This window comes from Vitis vinifera, chromosome 1 (genome assembly GCF_030704535.1).
Source record: "Vitis vinifera cultivar Pinot Noir 40024 chromosome 1, ASM3070453v1".
Taxonomy (NCBI): domain Eukaryota; kingdom Viridiplantae; phylum Streptophyta; class Magnoliopsida; order Vitales; family Vitaceae; genus Vitis; species Vitis vinifera.
This window is the reverse complement of record NC_081805.1, coordinates 12,022,020-12,037,742: the sequence shown is the minus strand read 5'-3', so window position 1 is coordinate 12,037,742 and position 15,723 is coordinate 12,022,020.

Genomic DNA, 15,723 nt, shown 5'->3' with positions numbered 1-15,723 from the left:
GATAGCATGAGCTTTGGGAAAAATTGCTTAACATAGAGCAATAGATGAGGGTTCTATAAGTGGCTTCAAGGTAGGAGAAAAAGGTGGAGATCAGATTTGAATCTCTCACATTTTGTTCTCTAGGGCTATATGACTTATGCTAGTTAGGTTGGGTTTGCAAGTGACCCAAGTCCTTTCCCAAATTTTAAAAAATACTCAATCCCAAACTTCATCCAACCCAACTTTTAAATTAAAGTGTTGAATTAGAGTCTATCCAATCTCATTTTTCTAAGTTTAAGTTGGATTCAAGTAGGCTTAGGTTGATCAAGTTGTACAATCCAAATTCAAATTGTGTAGTTCACCGGTCTAATGTTTTTTTAACATTACTTTTTATGCATTTTTGATGAAATTTAACTAGTAAATGATATAACATTTAAAACAATAGGAAAATTGAAAAATAAATTTATGTATGTGTCATCAAATCAATCTAAAATCCCTATAGCATAGGGAGTCAAAGGTTGTCTGATTGCTTATTTTCAAATTTAGGAAATTATTTATTTTTTCATGTCATTTTGATTCATTGATTTGAGGATAGATATTTTAGGCAACTAATGTTTTTTTTTCTATTGTATATAGATGCCTATAAGATTATACATATTCATTATTTGAAATACAATAGAACATATATTTTCAACTTCATTATATCAAAGCTTTAGGCTCTTTCATTCTCTTCTTATTTCTTGATTTCAAAGAGTTCTACAATTTTCAGCCTTCATTATAGAACAAAGAGCCATCATTGTTTATATATATACTATTTTGTGTGGTTATGGGTTTATCTTTTATTGAACAAACCATGTCGGAAATCTTTGAAATGAACAATTAAGTTGTAACTTTTTGATAGCCTACTGGCAAGTATCATAATCCTAAAGCATCCTACCAACTGAATTGAAGGAGTTATCTCATTTACTCACAATCGGTTCAAACCTTCTTGAAAGGTAAAGGAAAGTTAAGTCATCTGATTGGTTTAGAGTCTAGTTGTGATGATCCTAAGTTCAATGTTTGAGATGAAGAAGATTCGATGATTATATCTTGACTATCAATTCTATGCAGCCTGAGATTAGTAGCACTTGTATGTTTTTTACTACAATGAAGGAAATCATGAAAGCTGTGACAAACATACTCTAAGGACTAAGATAATCAATTTATACATCAAGACAAAAAGAATGGCTACCATACAAAGTATCATGTCTATCGTAGAGTACTATTATACAATGAAAAGACTATGGCTAGAGTGAGACTATTACTAGAATTTCAAAATGAAATGTAGTGAAGATGTTGCTATGTTATAGAAATATGTAGAAAGAGAGAATCTTTGACATCTTAGCTAGCCTTTATGTGGAATATGACTAGGTTTGTGTTTAAGTCCTAGGAAAAGAGTCTTTGCCACCCTTGAGTGAACTTTTCCCAATAATAAGTATAGTCATTCATCCAAAATAATGACAACCAAAGAGCATGAAGTGAATAGTGAGGAGGATAAGCATATGTTGCTCATTCTAAAAAAGCTTACCAAGAGAATGCAACGAACAATTCTAAAATTAGAGGGTTCAATAAGAGGAAATTAAACAACTTAGAAATATTCTCTCATTACTAAAAAGACCTAAGTAGTTCACGCTCTTTGGCTTGCTTAGGTAAGTATTTTTATCCCATGCTCTTAGTGCCTTAAAAGATTGTTTCTCAAGTTCACGGGTCATGGACTTAGGTGCTATTGACCATAAGACAAATTCTTTACATTGTTCTCTACATATAGTTCATTTATTAAAAATAAGAAGATTAAAATAGCTAATGGTACTTTAGTTATGGTAGCTAGTCAAGGTACAATAAATTTGTTACCATCTTTATCCTTGAAGTTAGTGTTATTTGTGTCAAAGTTGTTTGTTAATCTTTTATCAATATGTCATTTAGTAAAGATTTAAATTGACAAAATAACATTTTCCCTTTTTCATTATGAAATTCAAGAGCGAGTTACAAGAAAGGCAATTGACCATGCTAAATAATAAGGATGGCTCTATTTTCTTAAAGCTAGTAGTAGAACCAATGAAAAAAATACATTCTCTTATCTTTTATAAAAACTCTCATCCAATAAAGACCTGATTTGGCTACATTGTCCAGTATTAGTTTAGCGACCTACTCTAAACTATGTAGATATTGTCCACTTAAGGATCAAGAGGTCTTCATGACTTTAAAATGTGCATACAAAGTTAAGAGGGACCTATACATATATAACATCGAAAACTTTTCCCTATATCTGATGTGGGATATCACAATTGGGACATCTACCATTTTTTGAGAAAAAAATGTTTCCTTTATTATTCAAAAATTTAGATATCAATGTATTCCATTGCAAAGTATATGAATTTTCTAAATATCATAGGGTCTCTTTTCCATTGAAAAATCATCACATCCATTTACTTCGATATGAATGTGTGGGGATCTTCATTTATTCCAAATGTTTCTAGATTTGGTGGTTTATGTCTTTCATTGAAGATCGCACAAGGTTTACTTGGTTGTATTAGTTGAAAAATAACTCTGATGTGAGTGATATGTTTTTTATATTCCACAAAATGATTCACAACCAATTTGAGGTTCAAATAAAAGATGTGAGCTTTGATAATGGGAGAAAAATACTTTAAATCAGGTTTTATCACAACTTTTCCAAAAAAAAAAAAATATATCATTCGTCAATCTTCTTGTAATGATTATTTTATAACAGAGGGGGATGTAAAGAGAAAAGATTGGCATCTTTTAGTGATTACAAGAGCCTTATTATTTCAAAATAATGTGCTTAAGGGAGAAATAGTTTTAACAAATGCATACCTAAAAAATAAAATACCCTATAGAGTCTTGGATTATTGATCTTAAATAATGGTTGTTTTTTAAAAAAATTTCCTTAATTTTGACGATTTAGTTAACTCATTTGTGGACCTGCATTTTTCATGTAATGCGTCCCCACTTGAAACAATGAGGCTTGTTTTTTATTTGTGAAAAAATGATTTTTAGAAAAAGGTTTTGGAGTTGCCATTTATTTTTGTTAGAAATTTGAGGCTAATCCAACCTATGGTAATCACCTTAGAGGGAGGGTGAATAGGGTGATGGTCTCTTTTCGCAAATATAAACTATGTGAATGAAGAGACAATTATATGCAAATATATAATAAGCAATATAAAGACAATTGCATATAAATTAAAGAGTAGGGAAGAGAGAAAACAAACATAAGAGTTTATAGTGGTTCGGCTCAACCCAGCCTACATCCATTCTCCTCTAGCTTCAATCCCGAGCTTGAGGTTCCACTAATTCAAGGCTTCCAAACCAAGCCTTCAAGCAATACAATTGGATTATGGTTCCAATTCACCCTCTTGGACTTTTGGCTCCAAGCACCCTTTACACTTCTCAAGAGATATCCCTCTCTTGAACAACCCCTCAAGTGATACCTCACACTTGAGAAACTTCCTTTCAAAGGTTTACAAATAAAATGATCTCTCAAAAACCCTAGCAAAAGAACTTTAAGCTCAAATGATACAAGAGGAACTAGGATTGAATGGTGCACTAAAGATATGCAAGTTTTGGAATAATAGTGCACTAAAAAATACTCTTCCAAGGCTCAAATATAATCAAGAAAGATTTGAGAAGGTTAAACTTATGAAACAATGAAGATTAGAGCCCTTTTATAGAAGAAAAAAAGTCAAACTAGCCGTTGGGGGTTCGACCGGTCGAGCTAGGAGTCGATCGGTTGACTAGCAGTTAGAGAAAGTGATCGTTGGGCCTCAACCGGACCTCAACCGGTTGAGGTTCAACCTTGATCGGGAAAAGAAGGCCACTGGGAGAGAGAGAAACTTTTTGGCCTCCCTCAACCGGTCCTCGACCGGACGAACACAACCGGTCGACTAGTTGAACCGGTTGAGCCATTTTTTTGGCTCAACACTCAACCCTTTTCAACTTAAAACCTTTTAACACAAGTTTGAAAATCATTTAACACAAGGTTTTAGTTGAAAATATGAAATCATCCAATTCTTAAGGTATTTAAAATAATATTACTCTTGGATGATTTTGGTGCATAAATAAAGAATGAAATGCATGAAAGTTCTAGTGCACCAACAACCTTACAAAGAGATCTTAAGAAGCTTTGGTCTTGAAAAACTCTTCTCTTTGAAGTGGTCTTCTTCTTCATGATTTCTCCTTGGCTTGATTTGTCTTTGGATTGCCACTTTGGAAGTCGTCTTGCCTAATCATACTTGAAATATGATCATTAGTTCTAAACTTTGTTTTGTTATCATCAAAATCAAGATTAACCAAACCTTGGTTTCACAATTTTTATTTATTTTTAAAGGAAAAAAAATAAAAAAGAAAACCCTAAGTGTGACTTCTTTTAAATGAAAAATATATCTTCGAAAAAACGAGTCTAGGTTTGAGGGTCGGGTTACTCGTTTGAAATGTACCATAAGATAACATCTTTCTAAGTCTTAAAGAATAGATCTCTACTAATCAAGTTGAGGTAACTATAACAATTAGTTAGTAAACCAATGGATACTAAGAATTAAGGAATGTACAATAAAGCATTGATGTTAACTAATAAAAACATAACAACCAACTAATCTAAACAAAGCATTTGCATCAATTGAAACAAATGAATAGGATACGGTGGAAGCATAACTTGACAATAAGCAAAGTGCTTTCATGGGACATAAGGTTAGTTCATAAGTTGAATAATGAATGTAGGATCTCATTCATATCTCAAGTTACTAAGCCAAACAATGTCAATTAGAGCTAAACACGTGCAATATTAAAAAATTGGCTGCAAGTAGATATATTTAGAAAGACATAGATGTAGTGTTCCACCAATACCCACATTAATATACGTGAATAATCTTTAACTCTTACCTTTTGATGATCATAAAGGGAAGCTCATAAAATGATAGAGAGTATTCCATTGTTTTGGAATTATAAGATTTATTCATGTGATTAAAATTGAGAAAGTTGAAAATCCAAAAAATCAAAGAGAACGAGGAAGAGTGAATGCCAAAAGGAAAACAACAACAACTAGTATTTAAAATAGAAATTTATTAACTTAAAATGTATGTGAAGAAATTTTTAAAAAATAAGGAATTATTTCAACTAAAAATTGAACTGAAAACCAAGTAAAGTCATGTCTTTATATAAAAAAAGAGATAGGTTGCGCACTTGGGAAATGAGAGAAGTGTGTTGTAGGGAAAATGGTGGAAAGATTATGCATGCAAAAGTTTACGTACTGAAAGACACCAAACACACACAGGAGTGCGCACCAAAAGAAGAGCATAAGGAATATATTACACAATGACATGAGTATGGAAAGTGCACTAAATGATTAAGCATTGAAGGAAGAGGATTGTGCACTTGAGCGGGCATAAGGAAATGGGTGTGCAATAGCGCATCAAAGGGGATTGCATACCAATGTAGCTAAGAAAGTGAATAGTGCACATAAGAAATGGGCACTTAAAGTAGAAAGATTGTGCCTAAGGGTTGCACACTGAGGGAGAAGAGGAATTGTGCTCAAAATAGCATACTGAAAAAGAAATTGTGTATTAAAATTGTGCTCTTAGAAAGGGGAAGTAGCGCGTTGAAAAACATAAGTGCACACTGAATTATGCACTTGGATGAGGATCAACAATGTGCACACAAGATTGGGCACTGATGAGGGAAAGAAACCGCACTTAAGATTGTGCACTAGAAGAGGATGATCAAAGGTTGCACACTGATGAGAGAGAGAGAGAGAGAAAAGCGTTGGAGATAACACGTTAAAAAGAGTTGCGCACTAAGGTTAGAATTGTGTATCAGAGAGGACACTAGCACATGCAAAGGTTGCACAATATAAGGTTGACACATAAGAATTGTGCACTTAAAGGAGAAATTAGTGTGTGCAACAAAAGACTATGCATTGAAAAGGAGAAGGGGTAATCAAATTATACATAAAGGACATGTGCAAATAAGAGAAATGCATGACAAATGTGTGCAGAACAAAGATCAAGTGCTATAGCAAAAAAAAAAAAAAAAAAACTCACACTAGAAGTGCAAACACTAAACAAGTATCAACAAAAAAACACACAACTTAGTGCGCAAGACGTAGCTGACCAGTTGAAACAGACATGTGCAAGACCTAGCTGACTAACTGAAAGAGACATGCACGAGATATTGTGCATTGAAGAGGATGCCAAGCAAAGTGCATATAATGAGCTCACCTTAACAAAAACACACATGTAATGTGTGAATGGAGAGACAATGCACACATAGAGTACACAAGACGACATGCAACATAGAGAAAACCTTAGCAAAGCAAACTATGTAGAACTTAGTATAGAAAGAACATAAAATAGAGGCTTAGAAATGCACAAAACTTGATGCACAAATACAACAAAACAAAGCTTGAGATGTGTAGTCCTAATGCGCAATCTCAAGCTCCACTTGAGGACCCATTGCAAAACGAGTAGCTATAGGAAATTGGCTGCAAATGAGCGACTATATAATGCATGCTAACTTATATGCAAATGGACCACAAACAAAAGAAAAATAAAGAATTGAACAAACAAACAATAAGCAAAACCTTATATCATGCATTATCAATGGGCTTGAAAGTAGGGAGTTAACTAAAGAGCTTTAAAACCAAAACTAAAACAAGATTTTGAAATGCCAACAATAGGGACAAAATAGATTTAGATTCATTCTTAAACAAAACCAAGAAAACAATAAATGAACCAAACAACAAGTCTACAAACAACTTAAAAATCAAAAAAATCAAACATGTGACCTTTGATATCCACACCCAAACCAATAAGCAACTTTCAATAATGACAGGCAAAAGAGAAAGAAAAGTAGAACCAAATATGGCTAATAGTGAAGAGCTTACCTCAGAGAGTTGTGTTAACCAATACCCTATTCCCTTTCTCTGGTTTTTTGCTCTTTTCTTCTCCTTGTCGAAAAACCTATCAAGTTATCTCATTCTCCACTCCCCCCTCCCTCCTCCTCCTTTTTTTTTTCTTCCTCCCCAAGCTTTCTTTCTTTAATTAAGAAATTCCCAATGTTTAGGTTAGCCCAAGGGTTTTCTTTATCGAGTTTTGATGATAACAAACCATGGTTAAGTGACTAATTGATTTGAATGGTAAAAAATCTCAGGTATAAATTCGGAAATTCATCAAAGGACCAAATTGATACAAGATCGAGACTTTTAGAAGACTTTTGATCATAGAAAACAAATGAAAGATGAATGCATGGGTGCACTAAAGATTTTCATACTGTTTCATGCATCTTAGAAAACTTTGTTTATCCTTTAAAACTTTGATTTCATTAAAACCTGAGTTTTATCAAATGTACCTTAGGAAAAATATTTTAAAATTGACATATTAATTCACCTAAAGACCTTGCCTAAGTGTTAGAAAAGAAAAAAATTGAAAAAGATAGGTTTTTGGGGCCAAAAGGCTGAACCGATCCAGGCTTTGGCCAACTGGCTATCGACAAGTTACCCTTGTCTGGTCGAGCTTCGGTTGACCTCCGATCGAGGTAATGGTAACCTGTCAAAGCATTAAATGCTCTAACAGCTAGTGAACTAGTCAACCCCTAACTCGACCGATCGAGGCTACCTTTTGCTGTTATTGGTTCTTGAGTTTAGAAACTTATAAATTGAGAGCTCCACTTCATTTATTACATAGAGAACACTTGCAATCAATTGTCTATCTACCTGTTCTTGGCCTAAAAGCTCTCATTTCTTTCTTAGTGTATTAAATCATCACTTCTATATCCTTTAGTACACCCTTGTGAGTCATCCTAGCTTTGTTTTGTATTTGAGCTATCTTTGAGCTAGGTTGAGGGATTTATTCTTGTAAAAACTAAGTGTTAAAGCCTTCAAGAGGTTTGAATCTTGAAGAGATTGTGTAAGAGCCCATTGGAACCGAAATCCAAATGTAAGAAGATTGGAAGCTTGGTTGAAACTTCAAGTTAGTGGAACCCTCAATCGGTTAGGAGATTGAGGAGAGTGGACGTAGGCAAGGAAGTGTCGAACCACTATAAAACCCGAGTTTGAATTCTCTAACTCTATCTCTTTATTTTTGTTTATATTGTGTTTGAACTTGTTGTATTGAAAAAGTTTTTTTAAAGAACCCAATTCACCCCCCTCTCCTTTAGGGTGTTTTTCTTAATTAAGCATAACCTTTATTTTCTCAATTGGTATCAGAGCTAGACTTCTTGCTTAAGACTTAATCGTCTAAGAGGAAATGACTATACCATCAAGCTCATCTCAAACTGAAAATTTTAAAAAACATAGAGCTCCATTTTTTATGGGAACCGACTATCCCTATTGGAAAACTAGTGTGAATTGGTATTTACAATCAACCGATTTAGACGTATGGGACGTCATTGAAGATGGCCCAACTTTTCCTACTAAACTAGTTGATGGAGTCTTGGTTCCAGAACCCAAGCAAGAATAGAATGAGCTTGATAGAAGAAATTTTCAATTAAATGCTAAGGCTGTTTTTACTTTGCAATGTGCTATGGATAGAAATGAATATAATAGAATATGTCAATGCAAATCAACCAAAGAAATTTGGAGATTACTTGAGATAACTCATGAAGGAACAAATCAAGTGAAAGAGTCAAAAATTAATTTACTTGTTCATAACTATGAATTGTTTTCAATGAAAGAAAATGAGACTATTGTTGAGATGATTACTAGGTTCACCGACATTGTCAATGGTCTTGAAGTTTTGGGAAAAACCTATAAGGAATCCGAGAAGGTGATGAAGATATTGAGGTCACTCCCATCAAAGTGGCATACTAAGGTCACCGCAATTCAAGAAGTAAAAGACTTGACTAAGCTACTTATGGAAGAGCTCATAGGGTCATTGATGACATATGAGATTAACTTGGCAAAGAAGTTACAAGAGAGTGAAGACAAAAAGAAGAAGAGCATAGCTCTCAAAGCTATAACCAAGGAAGAAGAAGATGTTGAAGAAGAAAAACTAAGTGAAGAAGATGATGATTTAGCCCTCATCATAAGAAAGCTTAACAAATACATGAGGAGTGAAAGGTTTAGAGGAAGAAAGTTCACCTCTAGAAAAGACCTTTCTAGAAATGAATCCTCATCTCATGGTGACAAGGAGAAATGGGAAGGGAAAAAAGATTTGGTGTGTTTCAAATGCAAAAAACCAAGACACATCAAATATGATTGTCCTTTCTACAAAAGTGAAGCCAAGAGAAGAATGAAAAAGGCAATGATGGCCACTTGGAGTGAAAGTGAAGAATCTTCTGAAGAAGAAAATGAGAAAGAAGTGGCAAACATGTGCTTCATGGCAATAGATGATCTTGATGAGGTAAATTCTAACTTTAGTGATGAAGGTATGCATGATGTTTTTGAAGAATTATATGAGGATTTTGAAAAACTTAGTTTGAAAATTAATTCTCTTAAAAAGAAAATTCAAGAACTAGAAAAAGAACTTGAAGAAGTGAAAGAAAAATTTTCAATTATTGAAATATCTAAAACTCATCTTGAAAAAGAAAATGAGATTTTGAGAAGTGAAAATGAAATTTTGAAAAAGAAAAATGAATGGTTAACTTTCTCTCTTTCAATTTTTTCTTGTGGACAAAAATATTTTGAAATGACCTTAGCTAGCCAAAAATGTGATTTTGACAAACAAGGGCTAGGATTCAAATCCTCAAAAAATCAAAAGTATTTTAAAACTATTTTGTAAAAGAATCCTCAAGTGCAAGTCCTTCTACTACTTACAACTTTTGTGGAAGAGGATGACATATTAGTAGCACATGTCCCTTAAGAAATGGTTCTCAAAAGAATTCAAATGTTAAAGTTAAAAAGGTTTGGATTGAGAAATCCAAGGTCACTAACCCTCAAGGACCCAAAAAGATATGGGTACCTAAATCGACTTGAATTTTATTTTGTAGGGTTCAAAGAAGGATAAGTGGTTCTTGGATGGTGGATGCTCAAGACACATGACTGGGAATGAATCCAAGTTTGTTTTCCTTACAAAGAGAAAGGGAGGATACGTTGCCTTTGGAGAGAATGCAAAATGAAGGATCATTGGTCAAGGCAACATTGGTAATGACACATCCTCTCTTATTGAAAGTGTTTTATTAGTGGATGGTTTAAAACATAATCTTTTAAGCATTAATCAACTTTGTGATAAAGGTTTTAAAGTCATTTTTGAAGCATCTCATTGCATCATCAAAGATATTCAAAATGATAAAACCATCTTCATGGGCCATAGATGTGATAATGTTTATACTATAAATATTTCAAAATATGATGGCCGTGATAGATGCTTTTCAAGCATGCATGATCAAAGTTGGTTGTGGCATAGAAGGTTGGGACATGCTAACATGGACCTCATTTCCCAACTCAACAAAGACGAACTTGTTAGAGGCCTTCCCAAAATAAATTTTCAAAAAGACAAAGTTTATGAAGCTTGTCAAATGGGAAAGAAAATAAAAAATTCTTTTAAAAACATAAATTTCATTTCAACAACTAGGCCTCTTGAGTTGTTGCATATGGATTTATTTGGTCTCTCTAGGACACCAAGTCTTGGAGAAAAATCTTATGCATATGTTATTGTGGATGACTTCTCTAGATACACTTGGGTCTTGTTTTTAAGTCAAAAGAATGAAGCATTTTATGAGTTTTCAAAGTTTTGTAACAAGGCTCAAAATGAAAAAGGTTTTACAATTACTTGTATAAGAAGTGATCATGGGAGAGAATTTGAAAATATTGATTTTGAAGACTATTGCAATGAGCATGGTATTAACCACAATTTTTCAGCTCCTAGAACTCCTCAACAAAATGAGGTAGTTGAAAGGAAAAATAGAACTCTTCAAGAAATGGCTAAAACCATGCTAAATGAAAACAATTTACCAAAATATTTTTAGGCTGAAGCGGTTAACACCTCTTGTTAAGTTTGAAATAGAATATTATTGAGGCCTATTCTTAAGAAAACTCCCTATGAGCTTTGGAAAAACAAGAAACCCAACATTAGCTATTTCAAAGTCTTTGGGTGCAAATGTTTTATATTAAACACCAAAGACAATCTTGGAAAATTTGATGCAAAATCGGATGTTGTAATTTTTCTTGGTTACTCAACTTCAAGTAAAGCCTTTAGAGTTTTTAGCAAAAGAACCATGGTTGTAGAGGAGTCCATCCATGTTATTTTTTATGAATCTAACAATTCTCTCTAAGAAAGAGAGAGTTTTGGTGATGATTTAGGCTTGGAGACCTCCATGGGAAAATTAAAAATTGAAGATAGAAGGCAAAAAGAAGAAATTGGAGAGGATCCCAAGAAAGAAGAAACACCATTGGCACTACTCCCTCCTCAACAAGTGCAAGGTGAATCAAGCTAAGACCTTTCTAAAGATTGGAAGTTTGTCATCAACCACCCACAAGATCAAATTATAGGTAATCCATCTAGTGGGGTAATAACTAGATCATCTTTTAGAAATATTTACAATAATCTTGCTTTTATCTCTTAAATTGAACCTAAAAATATAAATGATGCTCTAGTTGATGAAAATTGAATTATTGCTATGCAAGAAGAGTTAATCAATTTGAAAGAAGTGAAGTATGGGAATTAGTGCCAATACCTTCAAATCAAAGTGTTATTGGAACTAGATGGGTCTTTAGAAATAAAATTGATGAAAATGGCATAATCATTAGAAATAAAGCAAGATTGGTAGCCCAAGGTTTTAATCAAGAAAAATGGATAGATTATGAAGAAACATTTGCTCCCATAGCTAGATTGGAAGCCATTAGGATGCTACTTGTCTTTGCATGTTTTAAAGACTTTGTTTTATATCAAATGGATGTCAAAAGCACTTTCTTAAATGACTTTATAAATGAAGAAGTATATGTTGAACAACCACCCGGTTTTCAAAGTTTTAACTTTCCTAATCATGTTTTTAAACTTAAAAATACACTTTATGGTTTGAAACAAGCACCTAGAGCATGGTATGAAAGATTGAGTAAATTTCTTTTGAAAAGAGGTTTTAAAATGGGAAAAATTGACACAACTCTTTTCATAAAGACCAAAGAAAATGATACGCTCTTAGTGCAAATATATGTTGATGATATCATCTTTGAAGCTACTAATGTCTCTCTTTGTGAATAATTTTCTAAATGCATGCATAGTGAGTTCGAAATAAGCATGATGGGGGAACTCAACTTCTTCCTTGGACTTCAAATCAAGCAACTAAAGGAATGAACCTTCATCAATCAGGCAAAGTATATAAGCGATCTTCTCAACAGGTTCAACATGGAAGAAGCCAAAACAATGAAGACTCCAATGAGCTCATCCATCAAGCTTGATAAGGATGAGAAAGATAAATCCATTGACTCAACTATGTATAGAGGCATGATAGGTTCTTTGTTATATTTGACCGCTAGTAGACCCGACATCATGTATAGTGTATGCTTGTGTGATAGATTTCAATCTTGTCCTAAAGAATCTCACTTAAGTGTTGTAAAACGAATTCTTAGATATTTGAAAGGGACAATGGACATAGGCCTATGGTATCCTAAGGGTGATAACTTTGAATTAATTGGATTCCCGGATGCCGACTTTGCTGGTTGTAAAGTTGAAAGGAAAAACACCAGTGGTACCTGTCATTTCCTAGGACACTCACTTGTTTCATGGCATAGTAAGAAGCAAAATTCAGTAGCTTCATCAACGGTGGAAGCCGAATACATAGCAACTGGTTTGTGTTATGCACAAATTCTTTGGATGAAACAAACACTTAGTGATTTTAATTTGTCTTTTAAGCATGTTCCTATTAAATGTGATAACACTAGTGGCATAAACATTTCAAAAAATCCCGTTGTAGACCCCCATTAGAGGCTCACTTTCTGCAGCTTGCTTTTAGCCAGGTGTCACCATCTAGGGGAAGCCACATGTCACATTTTGACTAGCTGCTAGAGAATCACAATAGTGGAGTTGGAGGAGCAATCAAGGGTTGACACCTGTAAAGGTGATTCTGAGAAAATCTGCTGGCCGTGAGTGCAAGCTGGGGACAGGGGACTTGAGAGCAGGGGGAAAACATTAGAGAGTTGAGAGAGGGAGGCGTTTTTCCATGGCTGGAAGAAGCAAGAGGAAGGTACCTGGGCTGCTGAGGGGATTACCAAGGGAGTCCAGAGGTAGTTTCCATTAGAGAGATAGAGAGAGCTTGAAGGGCAAGTTTTTCTGGCTAAGTGAAGACACCAAACAGGAGTAACGAGGGCAGACTGCTTTTGGTAGAGGAGAAAAGAAGAGGAGATACCTGGGAGAGAAAGGAGAAGTTGAGGGGAACCAGAGTGTTTTTATGAAAAAGGAGCGGTGAGGAGGATGTTTTCCTTCCCGGAGTTTGGCTGGAGAGGGAGAGTTACGGAGAGAAGGTGAGAAAAACAGAGAGAGATTGAGCTTGAGGGAGGAGAAATCTTTTGGCTGAGAGAGCGAGCTGTAGAGGGAGGTTTTTCATGGTTTTTTTGACAGAGATTTTGAGGCATTTGAAGCTGAACAGAACCTTACTGGAAAAAGGTTCACTCAGGTAAGATTGCTACAGGCTTATTGTTTGTTTTTTTTGGTTGATTATTACTCTCCTATGTCTCTTGTTGATATTTGAATATTTGCTGATTTGCTTGGGGTGGATAATGAAGGCCACTTATTGCTTGTTGAAACATAATCTTGCCTACATGTTTACCACTGTTAATCTTAGTATGTTTTGCTCCTCTTGTGAAAATGGTCATAGTTGCATTTGATGCTATTTTTCTCACCTAAATCAGAGAAGGTTCACGGATAACTCATGATGTGAAGCCCTCTTTGAGGACCTTTTTACTTGTTTTCTTCTATGCTCTGTTTTATGCATTTTTCATGACGAGGCCACTCCTGTTTCTGGATCCCGTTCAATGCGCGAGTTGTGGTAGAGGGAGGACCCAAAACTGGCCATGAATCCTTGTATGGGAGCGTATTCTCAAGATCTTTTGGCAAACTGATTGAGAAGTCGCTGAATCGCTGTTATGACCCTCTAAAGCCGATACTATCGGAGCTCAGGGGAAGTTTCTAAAACAAGAAGCTTATTGGGAAGCCCCATGACTTGTAGGCAGCAGAGATGATAGCTTGCGAGAGAGAATAGTCAGAGCTCAAAAGTTAGTAAATGAAGTTTGTTGTGAATCCCCCAGGGCAGCATAGGTTTATGCATGGTGATCCATTTTTCAGCCTATGTAATAGATCTCCTCTATATTGAATAGTGTGCAGTGGGCATCATGGGAAGAGTGCTTCTGTGACCGGTTTGTAGATATTTTGAGGGGTTCCTGTTGGTTTGGGAAACAAGAGAGGACCTGCGAGCAGGGGAGATCAGTCTAGGAAAAGAAGAACCAGAGAATGATAATTTTTTCTTGGGAGTCTTTGGGAAAGCAAGCAGAGATACAGAGGGACAAGAGAGTGAAGGTCATTCTCACCTGGCCAGAAGTCAAAAGTCTCGTCTCCATTACTGGGCGTGCTGTGAGAACCATTATTTGCTACAAAGAGATCATAGTGGGCAAATGAGTTATGAGGAATTAGAGAAGCTTCCTGATGACTGTCGCTCATGGTGGATGCTATCATGGTTGAATTGTTTACTCTCTGTCCTCTCTTTCCAGGATCGAGTGAAGCAGATGAAATTTATAAAGTATGCATTGTGTGGGCAGTCCAACTTGGAATTCATGGACCGTGTGAACATGAGCATTGCTATTCTTCCAATGTCACAGGAGTTTAACTGGAACAATGCAACAGTTGGTCTAATTCTGTCTTCCTTTTTCTGGGGGCTATCTACTCACTCAGATTCTTGGAGGCATATGGGCAGATAAACTTGGTGGGAAGCTAGCATTAGGTTTCGGAGTAATCTGGTGGTCAGTGGCAACAATTTTGACACCTGTGGTTGCAAGGATTGGACTTCCTTTCTTACTTACAATGCGTGCTTTCCCTATCTACACTCTCCTGTGCTGTTCATATTCCTTCTTCCACATTTATCAAGTCCATCTCTCTCAGCCATATCACCATTGATGCCAACTTTCCCATACCAACCCCAACACCTGCTCACATTTTCCGTGCCATCGAATATTCATCTAATGAACACCCATGAGACTAACTCGGTCAGGCAGCCTGCAGAAAACCAATTGAAGACAAGGCATCCAAAATCGATTGGGTGGTTTATAATGATTAAAATTGCCATGTATAGTGGGAGCTTTCATTCCATTGCCGAAGAAGTGGCCTATGAGAATACAGTGGAAGTGATGTTACGGGGATTATTCTGGGTATAAGTTGCCGAGTGGTAAGAGGAAAAATTGGGTTTCGGCTACATTCCTTCCCTCTCAACTTGAACTCCAAATCTGCTATCACCAGTCAAAGAGGGTTAAAACTGGCAACCCTATTCCTCATTTGAGCACTCTCCTGGCCCACTTGTCTTTTCTTCTCCACTTCTCAACACCCCATTTACCTATTCTTTTCCACCCTTCTCTCCTTACACCACGTGCGTGGCCACTCGTCCGTGCATGTCTTTGCCCTTGCATGCCCATAATTATACCTCTCTCCCCAATTATCACCCTCTGTTACCATACCCATGTCACCATGCCTTAGAAATCCATCCCTTAGTTTTGATGACAATAAGTGGGCTTGGCACGAGGCAGACATGAATGAGAAGAGGAAAGCATGCTAGCGA